Source organism: Pristiophorus japonicus, chromosome 8, assembly GCF_044704955.1.
Source record: "Pristiophorus japonicus isolate sPriJap1 chromosome 8, sPriJap1.hap1, whole genome shotgun sequence".
Classification (NCBI taxonomy): Eukaryota; Metazoa; Chordata; class Chondrichthyes; family Pristiophoridae; genus Pristiophorus; species Pristiophorus japonicus.
Window position 1 is genome coordinate 210,385,499 of NC_091984.1, and position 19,252 is coordinate 210,404,750.

Sequence of the window (19,252 nt, forward strand, 5' to 3'; positions counted from 1 at the left end):
AAATGATTTTATGCTGATTGAGCTTATTACGGTGTGTGACTGGGAGGGGAATTTACGTCTGAGCAATTGAAGGAAATGGCTCTGATGATGGCATTTGATGTGTCATCAGCTGGTTTCTTTTAAAAGACCATGCGCACAATTAGTTTGACAGTTGGGCTGTCAGTGTTCCACAGCACTGAGGTTCTGCAAATACTGACGAGCACTGCACAAAGGTGCAGGGCTGCATCCAGGCTCTCCCATCGGGCAAGGAGGTTCTCTTCCCTTCCCATGGGCAGAAGAAACCTCCCCAGGAGACCAATGCAGCCTGGTTGCACATTACACAGGAGGATACAAGCAGGGATGTCGTCAGGAGGACCTGGCTGCAGTGTCGTAAACCCTTCAATGATCTCAGTAGATCATGAATGGTTACTGCAAAGCCACTCAACCTCATCCTGCTATGTCTCTCATCACATCCCCATCACTCTGCCTTCCCTACTCTACTCCTGCACATCCTTACTCACACCAACTTACCTTGCACCTCCACCCATCTCTTTCTATCTACATTATCACTTGCCCATCTCACCCCTTGCACTCACCCGCATCCTAGTCCAATCATACCAAATAACAACACACAAGAATAGGCGCTTTGGTCTTTTAGCCATTATGTAAAGTTTTTCTTAATGTGCTGTCAAACATTGAAATCTTTATTTTCAACACTTTGCGTTCTTGGACAGATTTGTGTACACCTTTGGAAGTGGCTTAGTGAGTTACAATGAATGGTAAGACATAACGGTACCCCCCCCCCCTGCAATGGTGAAAAGAATGGCTTGGGCATTGTGGTGCCAACCTGGTGCATCATGTGGCAGCCAGGGTGTACAGCATCAAGTGAAGTAAATCTGGCCATGGTGAGGCCATCCCTGGCATCCCAGGCAGCATTGTGGTCAGGTGCTGATGCCCTGTGTCCTGTGCAGCATCAGTTGATTGCGGAGAAGGTTGGTGCTGCGGGTGTGCCTGGTGCTGCTCGTGTTGGGGTTGATCGTGGTCCGATTTTGAGCATCAAGGTAAGATAGTTTCAAGGGCACCAATGCTAATGTAATAGATGGCAGGTGAACTTGAGATGACGGAAGTGATCTGTCAGTGGTGAGAGAGCTTGTCCCAATGTGGTGACACTGGAAAGAGAGTTTGCTCCAAACACTTGCAGCCTGCATAAAGTTCAGTCTGCCTTCCAAATGCAGTAAGTAACAGCTTTTGATCTTGGAAAGTGAACAGCTGTGAGAAGGGAGTCCTTATAGCACAATGCTGTAGAACACTGAGATAACAATTGTTAAAATCAATGTGGACGTGGTCCCTTTTTCGGAAACCGGCTGCTGACTCTGCCTCAAATGACGTCATCAGACTTGCTTCCTTTTAATTGGCCGGGAACCTCGCTGGGCGGGCTTAACAAGCCCTATCAAGGTAAAATCACTTCAACAGAGTGGGAGGGATGGAACCCGCAGCGGGCCAAGACCCCCGCTACGGACGTCGCCCTCCTCACTCCCGACCCGGTAGCTGAAATCACGGCCTACGTGTTTCAGTAAGGATTCTTCAATCTGATTGATTGAAGAGGCACGGCATTGCTTGCCCTGTTCGCACAGGTCCCAGATCCTCTGTACAGGGCGTCACGCCGTGTCGGACTCCCAAAGTCTGTGGGGCAGCTGTAAGCGTAATGAACGGTGAGCGCCATTTGTTCGCCACTGACCGTTAAATTCCAGCCAATATCTGAAGTGTATGAGATGCACACAATGAAAATGTCTACGGAATTTGGATTCTAGCTGGTGGTTGATGTATGAAAAAAAGCCGTAATCATTATATAACCATGTTGTTTGATGTGAAGATCTAATTAAAGTGTTTGGGTCTGGGTCATAAAGACCTAGATTTTTCTCTGAGCAGCAGTGGAATTATTGCCAGTAATAAATCTGCTTAGTTTACTTATAGACTATTTTCCAGTACTGAGACCAGCGGGCAGATGGAATATTCAAATAGTTGGAGGCAGTAAGAAGAAAACCATCAGTCAAGCTGAGCAGTTAAGTCAGTGATTCTCAAGCTTTTTAGCTTGAGCCTGTCATAAAATTCTCGCAGCCTGTTGTATCCTATTAGCTATGGATGTAGATAGTGCGTAATTTATGCACTAAAGACTATCATTCTCATGGTTATGTACTTACTGTTTTTCCGGATATGAATGTAAAAATACCAGCCCTTCTACTAGCAGACTGCAGCTTAAGCATTCTTCAATATTCATATAGTTATAACTAATTTATAGGCTAGTCACAATGCTCGTTCCCTTGCAATTGTACAAAATAAACTTACAATATAAAGAAATAAATAACAAACTTGCATTTCGAGAGCGCCTTTCACATTCTCAGGACATCCCAGATGCTTCATAGCCAATGAAATAATGTTTTGCGGTAAAGTCTCTGGCTGCCATGTTTGTCTACAAAACAACAATGTATGCACAGCAAGATCCCATAAACAACAGCCAGATAAATAACAAATTAATCTGTTTTGGTAGTATTGTTTGAGGGATGAATGATGGCTAGGACATCCCTGCTCTTCTTTGAATAGTGCCATGAAATCTTCTGTGTCCACCTGAACAGGTAGATGAGATCATCCAAAAGACGGTACTTCTGACAATGCGGGTCTCTTACTACACTGACGTGTCAGCCTAGATTATGTGCTGATGTACTGTAGTGGGGATTGAGCCCATGATGTTCTGTTAGCTATGGCTCAGTGGGTAGCACTCTCGCCTCTGGATCAGAAGGTTGTGGGTTCAAGTCCCAAGTCCCACTCCAGGGACTTGAGTATACAAATCTAGGCTGACACTCCAGTGCAGTACTGAGGGTGCTGTCTTTCGGATGAGATGTTAAACCGAGGCCTTGTCTGCTCTCTCAGGTGTACGTAAAAAATCCCACGGCACTATTTTGAAGAAGTGCGGGGGAGTTATCACTGGTGTACTCGCCATTATTTATCCCTCAATCAATATAACAAAAACAGATCATCCGGTCATTATCACATTGATGTTTGTGGGAGTTTGCTGTGCACAAATTGGCTGCCACATTTCCTACATTATGACAGTGACTACACTCCAAAAGTACTTCATTGGCTGTAAAGTGCTTTGGGATGTCCGGTAGTAGTGAAAGGCGCTATATAAATCCAAGTCTTTCTTTCTATGATAAGAGCGCAATTACTGAGGCACGCTGACAATCCATGTGTAAAGAAAACATTAAATGTGTTACCTTTCTAATATGCACATATTTACTTTTTTTCAAATTTTACAGGGGGAGAGAGAGAGTGGGGGATAGAAGACTAAATCAATGTCGCAAAAGATTATATTAATGTAAAGACTCTTAACTGCCTCACGATGAATTAGAACTTTAGTAACAATTCCCCATTGCATCTCTGGAGAGAGGCTTCAAACAACTTTTTAAAGGCACCCATCATTAATGGGATGTGCCCTCCTTTTCAGGATTGCCTAAAATTATTTTCTGCATTTAATTGGTTAACAAGTAAGTGAGGTGGTGAGAATGGCAGTGGAAGTTGCTCACTTCTGTATTTACTGCCCCTCCCCCTGCTCTGCCGTTTGTATAGCTCAGTGCGATCAGGGATGCAGGCAGCAAGTTTGAATCGAAGCTGATCACACCTTACACACTCCCTCCAAACACTGTCCCCGCTTTCTGTCCAGTATACTAACACACAGATTCCTAGGGCTAGAGAAGTTTTTCTCATTTCATGATTTCTTCAGTTCATTAAAGCTTGCGCTGTATTATATTTATGGTGGCTAACATGCAAACTTCTGAAAACTAAGGATCCTAATGTGGCAAAAAATGCCAGTTTGCAGTCTAATATTTAAGTCAAGTACAATGCAAAATTGACACCTATGCAATTTGCTATAGTCTTTTGTAACCTAAGCATATGAGCGCTTGCAAGTGGAAAACACGACATTTGTTTGTATTCATAGAGTTTCAGACCATTTAGCATTTCCTATAACTTTTGTTCAGGTTGATCTGAACATATCTGCTAGCTATTTTCTATTGCATTCAAAGTATTCCTTTATGATTTCTGCTTCATTTATTATGAAAGGATCTAATAGCTAGTCGTCATTGAACTCGAAATTGAAGGAAAATTGTCTTTCAAATTTTTAGATTATCTAAAGCTTTTTTTCCATCTTGGCGCTGTTAGATTATTTTTAGGTTTAAACATCTGGAAACGACTACGGTCTTTGCTATAAGCAGCGGTTTTCAGGAAGGCAAAACTATTTGAGCAAAATCCCATTTTTCCACAAAAGTCAGGGATTATTGCCGCTGCTCAGCTGTGTTATATGCTTTCCTGGGATCAAGCTCCCAGGCCTGCCTGAAGCTGTGATTCTGTTGCTTAATATGGAGCCTTTCCATGGCACGTTGGCACACTAACATCAATGGAGCAGTCTAATAGCAAGTGGGACTGAACTTGACAGTCTCCATAACATTGAGAAGCTTGACAATTTTACCAAAATGTCAAAAATAAAATCTGTTCACACTATGATTTTCCTCACTAAATTTGAACCAAAGCACCCTCCCCAAATCCTTTTAATACAGAATGTTTTTTTTAACAACATGTATGTGAATGTGACCACAGTATGTAATGGGAACTTGGGAATGATTTCATTAATTTCTAAGCGGAAGAAGAACTGATTATTAAGAGTAATGACTGGGCGCTGTTGAATAAACTGCAGTTGTGGACGTGATCTCGGAACCTAGACCACCAGTTCCGAGCAATAATAATGGAGGTGCCAGCCCGAACCTGCAAGATATTAAGCTATTCCGAACTCAAATGAACTGCATGTGCCCAAAGACCAACATTGTTGTTCGCATCTATTCACATTGCAGGGTCTCTAGCTACGAGAGGAACACTCTCTGAAGACAACGATTTCAAAAATGTTTATCATTATCAGAGCTGTGGAAGCCACGACATTGAATAAATTTAAGCCAGAGATAGACAGCTTCTTAACCGATAAGGGATTAAGGGGTTATGGGGAGTGGGCAGGGAAGTGGGCCTGAATCCATGAACGGATCAGCCATCCATCAACATAGGCGGTCCCTTAAAACCAGGATGGCTTGCTTCCACACCAAAAAAGGATGAGTTCACAGGTGTTTCAATGAAGGATCCGAACTACATCCTGAAGGGTGGAAGATACCTGTGCGGGATTTTCTTTAATGTGGGGTGGCCGTTGCACACCAGCCACCACACGGGCTTGACAGAGCTAGGTCTTGGTCCAGTGGCAAGGATTAACCAAGACGACTGGAGACCAGCTCTGCTGCACGGACCTAGTGCACACACATATCGCAGTGTGGGCTGGCCCGTGCTGCCCCTGGGCCCCTGGCCCCGAACCCACGCCTCCCCTGGGCCCCGATCGTGTCCCTCTACAATCTCTCGCTGTTCCTTCGCCCCGACCTCGCCACTCCTGCTGTACCTGCCCACGCTCCAATCACCGACCTGGATCTTGATGACGTCACTCTTCACAGACGTCGCCCTCCTGCATCAGCTCGCGCTGTACCTTGCAGTGGTACGCTGCCACGCTGCCCATGGCCGCCGCTTGCCGCTCCTTTTATGGCCCCGACCTGCCGCTGATATTCCCTCGCAGGTCAGGGCTGCCACGCTGCCCATGGCCACTGCTATCGTGTTACTTGGCGGAGCAGGCTCGAGGGGCCGTATGGCCTACTCCTGCTCCTATTTCTTATATTCTTATGTTACTGGCTTACACTAATGCCTACACACTAACTATTACCCAAGTGTGAGCCCATAGTACCCGTCTTAATTGCTTTCTTACCTGCTTTAATGCTCCTATGAGGTGATTCCCCCCCTTGACTTCAGCATGGGAGGGGGAAGGCTGCAGTGGCTCAGATAAGGATTCTTAAGCTGCCTGTGGTCAGCGATCTCTGAGTGAACCCAGACCGCAGACTGCAGCAACTTGGCAGCTGCCAGTGCAGACTGGCTCATCTGTTTCTCTCTCATCAGGGCGGGCATTAGATTGAGAGGGTGGCGAGCGTCCTGAAGTGTTGGCATGCTGCGATATGGCGACAAGTTCTATTCCCATTGCATGACTGTCCCGACTGTGATCTGCGGGAGAGTGGACTGTACAACATCTGTGAGGCGACTGAAGCCCCAACCCATTCGGCCCTCCCAGCCTCTACAGGGTGGAGGAGATGGTGCAGCCCAGAGCCTGCACGGCCCCAGCATAAGCGTCCCCGAGGGATGCTAATATTGTGCCGCAGACCTCGACAAGGTGGGCGCAGTTGCAGCATCCATTGAGGCGACCACACGCTCCGTGGATGATGGCAGAGTTTCGATGCCATGCACCAGAAGCCCACCCTCGTTGTTGGTGGACTCCTCCACAAACTGCAACATGCTGCAGAAGCTTGTTGGCTGACAATCCAATTTATTCAGCAATTACTAATGCACAGAAAGCATTCTTCTTTCAAAGGCTGGGCCTTTAATCTCTGTGGGACCGAAATTGCCCCCGACTAAAAGTTGGCGTGCCTACTGTTTTTGAAGATTTTTCTCTGCCCCAATCCATGGGGTAGAGAATCGAGTGATTTTCAGGCCTTTATTTTTATTCTCCCTCCAGGCGGTGTTGAAAGACAGAAGTCGTCGTGGAACGCGGACGTCGCTCGGAGTCACCAGCACCGCGCTGACACGTCACAACGTCCTTCCCCTTCAGTTAAAGGGGAGGACTGCTGCGAACTCTGCAGTTAGTTTAGTTTGGCCCACTGGGCCACCACGGAGGGTTTCGGCCAGTTCAGCAGCCCGGTACCCAAGAGGGGGTGCTGGCCTGCCTGTTGGCGGCCTGGCCGAACCCTGGGGCGCCATTGTCGGGCTGACCACGGAGTCAGACGGCAATTAAAATAAAATGGTGGCCGCGGCAGTGCGCACTAGGTCCGTGCAGCAGAGCTGGTCTCCAGTCGTCTTTGTTAACCCTTTGCCACTGGATCAAGACCTAGCTCTGTCAAGCCCGTGTGGTGGCTGGTGTGCAACGGCCACCCCACGTTAAAAAAACAGTCAGCTGCGATCAGCTTCCTACAGGGGAAAGCTGTCGGGAGCACCGAGTGAGGGCCGATCCGCTCCCGCGGGGCAATTTCCTGCGGGGCAATTTCCCACGCGGGTCGGGAAGGGGGGTCGGCGCGTTGGGGATCACCGCTGGAAAAAAAAGGAGGGCAATTTATGAAATGTCGGCGACTTGGCGCCGACTAGGCACTGGGCTCATACCGATCGGTGTCCGCCTCTTATAGAAAGTGGCAATTTCGGCCCCTGTTACTCTTTAGCGCAGATAGAGCCCAAGCTTGGCCCGCCGGCGAGCTGATTCATGGGCTGTCATTTTCACTTGATCCTGCTGCTCCTCGCTTGTGCTCTGTGAATTGCCCAGTGCAGATGAAAATTGCATAACCTATTCTCAAGAGAAAGAAATGGAATTGCTTCTTTAATTTTGTGCGGGAGGCAGTCTCTAGCCTCTGCCAATGAGTCTCAATAGGGAGCAGAGACCTGCTTGGCAGGATTCCAAGGCTTGCAGTTGCTGGGTGAGCTACCTGGGGAGGTCTAGGTGCGGCTTCTCCGAGCAAGCTTGTGCTGTGCCCGCCCTAGATCCACTGAGGAATGGGCAGGGCTGGGAGTTCGGGCGAAAAATCAAGCCCGTGGTTTCTTCATCTGCGCTTTAAGTTCCTAATTAACGTATTCTTGACTTTGCCACTGTCGTGAGCTGTGGGATCTTGAGAAGTAAAGTATGTGTCTGATAATTCCTCTACTGTATTCTCGGTGTCATAAACTGGAACACAGTATATGAAAACTTAGTCAACAAAGTGGCAGGTACAAACTTTGTCCGACAAAGTGTAATACAACTTGGCCATTCAGTAAACCAGAAGACATTGTCAGTGGCTTTCCACTAATCCTTTTTAAAAAGGTCACATTTCAAAAGATTGCAAAGCAGCATTAGATTGCCGTTCTCCTTTTTCATTGGGGGCTGTGTGACCTTTTATATAGTGCATTGTTTATGTTGTCTTGTCAGTAGAGCATCCCTGTAGCATAAAGGTGAAAAGCTGTGAAGTATCTTTATTCCTCTTGTAGACGGGATAGTGGCCAAAGCTCCACCCTACCCCCCCCCCCGCCCCACTCCACCACACTCCCAACTACATTTGAACCAGCATGTTGTGGATATTCGGAACCTGCTGGTTTATGTTTTAATTACTTTCAGGTTTGTTTTCTGTGGTGTAATTACAATATCATGTTCAGTCCCAATAAATAACCATTTGTTGTACAAAACCAATGTTTTGTCTTCTGTATTTTAACACCTAGATAGATATCAGAATTGCACAAAATCACAATTTATTGAATGAGCACGAAAATATTTACCCAGTTGCTTGGAACTCTTAACAATGTTCCCTGTAGCTGCATTATGTTCTGTGCGGTCTGTTTCTTTCAATGTGCGGTCCCGTTAAATTTCTGCGCATGTACAGTATTTCCAATGGGAAAGCTGGTTAATTGCCTGCGCGGGACCTTGCAGATTACTGCACGGCTGCACATGCGCATAGCTTAGAGGGAACATTGACTCTTACCAGCATAAATTTAATAAGCTGGGTCTCGCTCTTGAACATCAATATAAGTTGTGTATCTTCTTCATAGGCGGTCCCTCGTATTGAGGATGACCTGCTTCCACAACAAAAGGGGATGAGTTCACAGGTGTTTCAATGAAGGATCTGACATTCCAGGTCCCGAACAACATCCTGAAGGGTGGAAGATGCCTGTGCGTGGATTTTTTTAACGTGTGGTGGCCGTTGCACACCAGCCACCACACGGGCTTGACAGAGCTAGGTCTTGGTCCAGTGGCAAGGATTAACCAAGATGACTGGAGACCAGCTCTGCTGCACGGACCTAGTGCGCACATATATCGCAGTGTGGGCTGGCCCGTGCTGCCCCTGGTTATATAAGTTGTGTATATGATGAATAGAGCAATACATGGGCCTCTCATGTGCTGTGAATGTTTTGAATGAAAATCTAATTCAAAGGACAACGGAATTATTTCGGAATGGATCCCACAGAGTCCCAACGGTATTTGTTTACATTAATGACTGCCATATAAATACATGCAGGTTTCACTCTACTATTGGTGTACGTTATTCAAAGTTACATTTCTTTGCTAAGCTGTCTGTGTGATTTATTTTAATCCCAACTGATTAGAAATGGAGGTAACAACAGTTTATCACTGATGAGTGTTGCAGCCTGAAATGTATGACTATTTAAACCATTTTCAAAGAGGACATGGTAAAATTTCAATGGCTGCATTTCCTGACTCTGTGCTCCCAATGGGGATTCTTTCCTGCTGGGGAGGTTTATCAGAAATTTGGATGCAGACTGCATCTGATTGTCTGACTATTCATTTAAATGGTTACAAAATGATGCGCAGTGCACACCCAGATTTTCCGATGGGCGTTCCCAACAGGTGAGGTTTGTTAGCAAATTGAGAAATAGGGTGTTTATAGGCGGTCTTAAAAATATATGAGAAGTCCACATCAAACCTTCAGGGCTGCTGACCGAGGGCCGTGTGGCTCTTTGTCGGCCGGCGCGGACATGATGGGCCTTAATGGCCTCCTTCTGCACTGTGGATTTCTATGTTTCTATTATTGTTAATAAAACTATTACATAAAACTACCTGTGGTACTGGAGCGGTCTGCAGACAGAGAAGCTGCTTACAGACCTTTGCCAGTGGTTGCTAGGAGATGTGTGGTAGTGACCTTTGTTTGGTCCTTTCATTTTTATTTTTGTTCCCCTGTGAAAACTATCTAGCTTCTACGATGGTATATCTCCACACTATGGTGCCAGGCATCAGTCATTCAAAGTTCTGCGTCACCATGTTTCCCGTGAATGAAGAGTTTTTAAAATAGGTTTTCATTTCATTTCTCAAGCTGACATAAAAGAACGTGCATTTTTATAGCGCCTTTCAGGACATCTCCAATCACTTCACAGTCAATGAAATACTTTAACGTGTTGACGCCAATATAATGTAAGAAATCGAGAGATCAAATTTTGGTTGATCGTAGGCTATCTACGGCTAAAATGGTTTCCTTCTATAAATGTACATAAGAAAAAAAACAATGTATTTCACCAAGTTGAAGCATTCATAGTACTTGCCCTCTGCAATAATCTGAATTCATTTACATAAAGAATGCTCAACTATACACTGTGTTAAGTTCTTAACTGCATGATTTGCAGAATCTGAAGTCCTATTGTCTTTTTTTATGGCTCAAATCCATAAAAGTGGAAGTATCCTGAAGATGATGGGAGGGTTATGAATATGGTTTTGAGGTATGAGTGAGTGCCAGGAGAGCACTGCCCTGGGATATAATGTATTTCTGTTGTTTTTTTTCTGTCCTTTTGAGAGGGCGGGGGACGGCTATTTTCTTTGTTGTTCATTACTCCCAAACTTGAATTTTAAATTATGGCACTCTTCAAAGAAGAGTGGGCTGTTCTCCGAGTCCTGGTTTTCATTATTTTCTCGATGAATACCACCAAAAATAGATTAACTGGTTACTCATCTCATTGCTGTTTGTGGGTTATAGCTGCCACTTTCACTCATGTAACAAAAGTGACGGCACTTTTAAGTAATTTATTGCATGAAGGACTCCCAGTCTGCTCTGCTTGAATCCCAGGTCTGTGCTGAGGTGGCTGGGGCAGCTGTTAGACTGCTACAATTAGTATCAGTGGCTAGGGAAGGGAAATTAGCTAGGGCCCCTGTTGCTGATTATTCTTAAGTGACCCTCGCTAGCAAATGTGCTTTTGTGGATAACCGGCAAAGACGGAATTGGGCTCGGTTAGAATACCTTCGATGATCAAATGGCCTGTCCACATTCACTATCTGGACTTGCTCAGGAAGGATTGGGCGTGGTGCTGGAAAGACGCAGTGGCCAATGAAATAACTGCACTCCAGGAAGCGTACAGTTCAACAAGGCGTGCAACAAATTGGGGAAAATCCATGGAAGGGCTGATCCACTTCACTTATTGATCCCAAAGTTTGGTACCAGGTTTCATAAATAAGGTATAAGTTACTGATGCTCACATGTGTAAATTAGCTCAAGTACCCAAAATAAAGTGATTGGCTAGTAACAGTTATCAGGGATTGAAACAATAATGGGCTGGAACTTGGCCTTCGCCTCGATTGGGAGCGGTAACCTTCTGAGGCCGGGACTTCCTGCGCCCGGATGTCCCGCCCCTGCTGCAGAATTGGGCCGTGCGACCCTCAAAGGAAGAGAAGCACTGTCTCCGGCGCTCCGTTTCCTTTGAGGGGCACTCCCGGGGCGGTGGCACGACGCTGCTCCACATAGCGCTATCGCGGCACAACTCCCCGAAACTTCCATTAAAGGGGAGGGCCGCTGCGCACTCTGAAGACCGTTTGCTGGCCACCAGTGGGCCACCAGGGAGGCAATCGTCCGGGTCAGCAGCCCTGCACCCAAAGCGGAGTGCTGTGCTGTACGATAGCGGCCCAGTCGACGCGAGGGCCGCCATTGTCTGGACAATGCAAGAGTCGGTCGGCAAATAAAGATGGAGGCCCGGGGAGCTAAAGGCCTCCCCTTTAAGGGATGCCCCGGCGGCGGATGTCCGCGCGCAACTGGCATTGACATCCGCCCGCGCCAGCCTCGCGGCCCGTGGGGAAACGTTCCCCACCGGGTAGAAAGGAGTCGGCATGGGACAGTGAGAGGACGGCGTGCACGGCGATGACATCATCTCCAGCTACGCACCGGTTAATCACGGGGTCTCCCAAACCTCGGGGCAATTTCCCGGGAGGCGGGAGCACCCCCTTCCCCGGGTGAAACCGCCATTGTGCCCAGTTAGCATCCCCCCCGGAGGTGCTAATGGGCCGATAAAAAGGGGCAATTTCGCCCCCTATAACCTTTGACCACCAGAGGAATGCTGTAGTTTAATGTTTTTTCTGCACACATGGGGATTTAAAATTAAAATATATGTATTTTATATATATATATAATAAATAAATATATATATATATCAAATAAAAATATATGTATATATTTTTTAATTTAGAGGATTAGGGAATTGATGCGCTATGTTTTCTCACGGCCTGTCTCCAGGTCAAATAAAGCTACAGACACGATAGTGAGCCAATTAGATCTGTCATTGTATAGCCCTGGGATCATGCATTTACAGCTCCTTCAGTCCTGGCCATGGTGCTTCTTCACTCTATAGTTTAACAACATTGCTTTATTTACCAAATTGTTGATGGAGTTGCTAATGGTGTGATTCTGCGACTGACAATGCCTAATTGAAGATTACAACCCCTTTTATGTGGTGGTTTGGTTCAGCTGGTAGCCCACTTCTCGAGTCAGAAGGTTGTGTGTTTAATCCTTACTCCAAGACTCAGGCTTGTTCTCTAGGCTGACAGGTCAGTGCAGTTACTGAGGGAACGCTACCTTTGGATGAGATGTTAAACTGAGGTTCCAGCTGTCTGTATTGGTGGTTCAAGTGGACACATCATTGAAAATCCCACTGCACTATTCAAAGAAGAGCATTGTTCCCTTCACCAACACCACCAAATATCTTGTGATTGTCTATGAATTAGAGCAATGTCCTTTGCAAATTTTGATGAAGTGTTGTGATTTTTTTTCTTCCCCCTCCAGAAGAGGAATGCTATTTGTGTAGAATTTCTACTGCTGACACCAGGCTCTCCCAGATTTAGGTATAGCACCATGGTGCTGTGGACTAAAAGAGAACTAATAGGAATTGAACTCAAACTGTCCAAATTCACTTTACTTGGCAATTCTCTCCTATGAATAAGTTGAATTTTAGAATTTTAATTGGGCCCTCTCCTGCTCCACAAGTACAGAAATAACTGTCGAATGTAGCACACTACTCGACCTGCCATTCTTTCCCTTGTTTAACTTCCCCAAATAATCTTCCTCATTAGTTCCCTAATTGCCCTTGAGAAGATGGTGGTGAACAGCCTTCTTGAGCCGCTGCAGTCCGTGTGGTGAAGGTACTCCCACAGTGCTGTTAGGGAGGGAGTTCCAAGATTGTGACCCAACGACGATGAAAGAACGATGATATATTTCCAAGTCAGGATGGTGTGTGACTTTCAGGTGGTGATGTTCCCCTCCACTGAATGTTGAATCAGGAAATGAAGAGGTGCATATTCCTCGGACATTTTGGGCACAGTGAAACTTAAACTCTGCAGTTACGTTTGTAAATGCACTTATTGCAGCTGGAATTATTCCAAAAAGCTTGTATGAGTTTTTGAAAAATATTTTAAGAACATGACACACTTTTAATGATCTATTTGACAGAATGTAATCTGTTCTCAAAGGAAAGGTTCTTGCAAATTATTTTTAAAATGCCCTTTAATGTTGTTAAATGGGTGTTTATCAAATTCTGATGTTGTTTTGGAGTGAAACACTGATGTGTTGGGAGCTGTTAGGAAAGCATCTACATTCCAACAGACTTGACTTAATTGCAAAGGGGAAAGGAACGTCATTTGAAATTATTCATCTGAATGTTTCCAGAAACCTAATGTGGAAACCTAATGTTGAGTGGGATTTCTTCATTTGTTCTGAATAATCCTTAATTTACGAAGGGAACTGTTGATCGATAGAATCATAGAATGGTTACAGCACGGAAGGAGGCCATTCGGCCCGTCAAGCCCGTGCCGGCTCTCTGCAAGAGCACTTCAGCTAGTCCCACTCCCCCACCCTTTCCCCGTAGCCCTGCAATTTCTTTTCCTTTTAGATACTTATCCCACTCCCTTTTGAAAGCTGTAATTGAGGCTGCCTCCACCACCCTTTCCGGCAGTGCATTCCAGATCCTAACCACTCACTGTTTTTTTTTAATGTCGCATTTGGTTCTTCTGCCAATCACATTAAATCTGTGTCCTCTGGTTCTCGACCCTTCTGCCAATGGGAACAGTTTCTCTCTATCTACTCTGTCCAGACCCCTCATGATTTTGAACACCTCTATCAGATCGCCTCTCAATCTTCTCTGCTCAAAGGAGAGCAAACATATAAGATAATGAGGGGGCTCGACAAGATGGATGCAGAGAGGATATTTCCACTCATAGGGGAAACTAAATCGAGGGGACAAAGTCTCAGAATAAGGGGCCGCCTATTTAAAACTGAAATGAGGAGGAATTTCTTCTCAGAGGGTTGTAAATCTGTGGAATTCTCTGCCCCAGAGAGCTGTGGAGGCTGGTTCATTGAATATAGTTAAGGCGGAGATAGACAGATTTTTGAGCAATAAGGGAGTAAAGGGTTATGGGGAACGGGCAGGGAAGTGGAGCTGAGTCCATGATCAGATCAGCCATGATCTTATTAAATGGCGGAGCAGGCTCGAGGGGCCGAGTGGCCTACTCCTGTTCCTATTTCTTATGTTCTTATGTAAACCCAGCTTCTCCAATCTATGCATGTAATTGAAGTCCTTCATCCCTGGAACCATTCTTGTAAATCTTTTCTGCACCCTCTCTAAGGCCTTCACATCCTCCCTAAAGCGTGGTGCCCAGAATTGGACACTATACTCCAGTTGAGGCCGAACCAGTAATTTATACAGGTTTATCATAATTTCCATGCTTTTGTACACTATTCCTCTACTTATGAAGCCTAGGATCCCATGAGTTTTTTTAACTGCTTTCTCAACCTGCCCAATATGTTAATGTGCTGATTGAAGGAGAATGATTTTGTTCGTTATGTTTCTTCTAACTACTTTGCTCAAACGTACTTTAGACAAAGAAAACAGCAAGTTGAGGTTCCGCTCCTTAATATTTTTGCTGACAGCTGTGACTGTATTTGCATAAAGAGGAAAGCTTTCTACGTACTGGTAGTCATGCCTGCACCATCATCTTTCGAGACAACAGAAATAGCAAGCATCTTAATCCCTGAACCGGTCAATAATGTCCTAGAAAGCAGTGTCTGCACAGGAAATAGCACAAGTTATAAACTAAACAAACAGACCTTTACCACGACACCATTTATCTGTCAACTTTTTGGTTCCAAAATATTCCATTGGTGCTCAACAGTGTAAGCCAGTGACTCGAGAGTAGTGAACAAATAGCAGTTGTGTAAGGGATGGAATGCCAATATTTATGCTTCAACATTTTGCAGATTGTAGTTTTGCAAAGTACTTTGTAAGTGAGATGCTCATTTAGTCCTTAAAAATGTAGGAATCTAGAAGGGCAGAAGTCAGAGGACTTGTCTTCAGTCTTTCAACCCTGAGAATGTTTGTTCAGCTGAAGTGATGCACACAGGGTCAGTGTGTACTGCAGCTTCAATAAAGTGATGCACTTGCAACAGGTGCTACTTTATTTGCAAATATATATAATTATTTATTTATTGGATTTCCTTCTTAATTATTGAAATAGATTGTTTAACTTTTTGGTGACCTTTTCAGGCAAGTTATTAAACTTAAATCAATGTTAAGAATGTGTGCCTTTTTCTTTCAATATTCTTACTTTGTTTTTTTTCCTTTCTGATTATCTTCAGCAGTGGAATCGGCTCCAGACTCCTGCATAGCACTCGACACTAATGCAAAGTTATCTGGCAGACAGTGTGATAAGGATGAAGGGGCAATTTTTGTGGTGGGGGGACTGATTTAATTAGAAGAGTGGTTAGTAACTGATAATGGCCATCCCAGATATACTGGAATAGGAGAGACAGTGTAGTGCTGGTGTTTGGCTCTGGAACCTGAAAACTTGGAATTGTCCAGTGAGCACCTTCATTGCATTCTTTGATGAAATATAGTGGTTCCCTTCACAACAAATACTTTACATTTTCTAAAATAAAGTGTTTATTTCTGATTGTGTAAAGTAAAACTATTTTTCCTTACGTCTCTACGAAGTGCCGTGGGATATTTTGTTACATTAAAGATGCTATACAAATGTGACTATTCAATGCTTTCCTGACTGGCCTCCCACCTTGCATCCTCCGTAAACTCTGCTGTCTATATCCTAACGCACCAAGTCCCGTTCACCCATCATCCCCGTGTGGTAACTCGTCGATTTAAAAAAAAAAATCTCATCCTTGTTTTCAAATCTCTCCATGGCGTCAGCCCTCCCTATCTCTGTAACCTCCTCCAGCCCTACAACCCTCCGAGATCTCTGCGCTGCTCCAATTCTGGCCTCTAGCGCATTGCCAATTTTCTTCTCTCCACCATTGGCGGCCGTGCCTTCAGCTGCCTAGACCCAAGCTCTGGAATTCCATCCCTAAACCTCCTCCTCTCCTCCATTAAGACACTCCTTATCAACCTATCTCGACCAAGCTTTCGGTCACCTGCCCTAATATCTCCTTATGTGACTCGGTGTCAAATTTGATAATGCTCCTGTGAAGTGCCTTGGGATGTTTTACTATGATAAAGGCGCTATATAAATGCAAGTTGTTGTTGTATTGTGGAATGTCGCCAAGAGCATGCAGAAAACAAGCGCAGGCAGCGGAAGGAGCGAGCGGCAAACCAGTCCCACCCACCCTTTCCCTCAACGACTGCCCCACCTGTGACAGAGACTGTAATTCCCGTATTGGACTCTTCAGTCACCTAAGAACTCACTTTTAGAGTGGAAGTAAGTCTTCCTCGATTTCGAGGGACTGCCTATGATGATGATGATGATTCATGTAAGCTATAGTATTTGGCTGTTGAGAGTATATTTTTTTTAATACTGAGCCATTATTTATGTGTGTGTGCACGTGTTATTGGTGCTATTACCAGGCAGAGGTAAGTAATATTTATCAGCACACTGTCTGCTGAGTTGCAAGTCAGACTTGTACCAGTAAGTTAAAATCATAGCAGTGTTGATGGGCATCATGGTGCAGTGCCTGCCCCTGCCATTAGACAGGGAAGTTGTGTAAATGTTTATATTTACAGTTGAACCATGAGTGTATCAACATCAAGTACAGGGGCATAATCAACCAACTTGTTACTATTGCTGTCTTTCGGTAATTTTACACCGGTACAGAATATGTATTAAAGACGTTTTATTGTGAAAATGTGATTTGTTGATGTATGTATGAGCCAAGGAGAGGATAAAATAGTTTTACCCCAAGAGGATTTCTTACGCTGATGCCTGTAGGTTGATGAGGCAGGGAGAAAACAAACTTGTATGAATTGAAGAAATGTTTCCTGGAGCTGCACCTGATTTCACCTTTGACCTACAAGTAAGTGCTGCTGTTAATTTGGCAGTAATCATTGATAATAGTCTGTTCAGTACCAACCATTATCTGCTTTTATAATTAAGAGGAAATGATCCTTTCAGTTAGTGCAACAGTGACTACACTTCAAAACTACAACAGTGACTACAATTCAAAAGTACTTCATGGGTGTAAAATGCTTTGGGGCGTCCTGAGGTCATGAAAGGTGCTATATAAATACAAGTCTTTCTTTTCTGTAAAAAAGACTTGCATATATATAGCGCCTTTCACACCCACCAGACGTACCAAAGCACTTTGCAGACAATTAACTACTTTTTCAAGTCTAGTCACTGTTGTAATGTAGGAAGCTAATAGTGGAAAATAATTGCTGTAAATGGCTGGATTTGAAGCATTACTCATATTTCCTAACATTAATTTTAGGATTGTTAGCTTTCAATCTTATCTGATTAATTTCCCTGTTCTGTTTTGTGGTTCATTTGATTTTACACAGGGCTTCATTGTAAGGTTTCCTCCAGCCTCGAACCTCTCTCTCTCTAGCACTCTTACCTGCCTTTCTATGTTTTATTGGTGTTACTGCAGTCTATGCTGCCCTAAGCTTTCCTCTCTTGTTCCCTGTTGAGTCTAAGTATGTCTAAACATACTCTGAATCCCCAGTATGTTGAAAATCAAGATTAACGTCTCCTACTCTATCTTTATCCTTTTCTACAGTCTCAAAACTGTTTACAAATACTATGTAGTCTTTCATTTCTGTTGCAATTTTCAGGCTTTTAAAACCCAAGATGGAAACACGTAATCGATACTTACTGATTTACCATATCTTCACTTTTACCCTTTTCAACATTGTTTCTCAATATGGGCCATGGTTCTATACTTTTGTTTCTGAATTTGGAAAACAAAGATAACTGACCCAACTGAATCGGAAGCTTGCGTGACTATCCTAACTAGAAAATTGCTGAAACTTATTAATTGGACCAACTGCAGAAGTTTTTCTTCTGATGGATTCTGTGACCAACTTGCTTTCCTTCTCAAGATTGCTACACGTTCCTTCCTAGCATCACCCGTAAATCAATACTCCATCCTCCTCCAACGCCTCTCCACCAATGTCCAGCTAGGAGGGACTGCACTTGCCTGGTTCCATTCTTATCTATCTAATTGTAGTCAGAAAATCTCCTGCAATGGCTTCTCTTCCTACTCCTGCATCGTTACCTCTGGTGTCTCCCAAGGATCTGTCCTTGGTCCCCTCTTATTTCTTATCTCTATGCTGCCCCTTGGCGATATCATCCGAAATCAATTTCCACATGTACACAGACGACACCCAGCTCTACCTCGCCACCACTTCTCTCGACCCCTACTTGGTATCTAAATTGTCAGATTGCTTGTCCGACATCCAGTACTGGATGAGCAGAAATTTTCTCCAACTAAATATTGGGAAGAGCGAAGCCATTATCTTTGATCCCCACCACAAACTGCGTTCCCGAACCACTGACTCCATCCCTCTCCCTAGCATCAATCTGAGGGTGAACAAGACTGTTTGCAACCTAGGTTTCATATTTGACCCTGAAATTAGTTTCCAGCCACATATCCACAGCATAACTAAAACCACCTTTTTCCACCTATGTAACATTGCCCGCCTCCGCCCCTGCCTTAGCTCCTCTGCTGCTGAAACCCTCATTCATGCCTCTAGACTTGACTACTCCAACTCACTCCTGGCCGGCCTTCCACATTCCACACTATGTAAACTTGAAGTCATCCAAAACTCAGCAGCCCGTGTACTAACCCGCACCAAGTCAAGATCACCCATCACCCCTGTGCTTTCTGACCTACATTGGCTCCCAATTAAACAACGCCTCGATTTCAAAATTCTCATTCTTGTTTACAAATCACTCTATGGACTTGCCCCTCCCTATGTCTGTAATCTTTTTCAGCCTCACAATCCCACAAGATGTCTGCGCTCCTCAAATTCTGGCCTCTTGAACATCTCTCATTATAACTGCTCAATGGATGTGCTTTCAGCTGCTTAGGCCCTAAGCTCTAGAACTCCCTCCCCAAACCTCTCCGCCTCTCCACCTCTCTTTCCTCCTTCA

General features: G+C 44.7%; 1 protein-coding gene across 1 annotated transcript in view; it reads left to right on the forward strand.

Moving 5' to 3' along the window:
* Window positions 1-19,252, forward strand: part of emid1 (EMI domain containing 1) — a 398,814-nt gene that overhangs the window by 77,807 nt on the left and 301,755 nt on the right. The window lies entirely within an intron of this gene.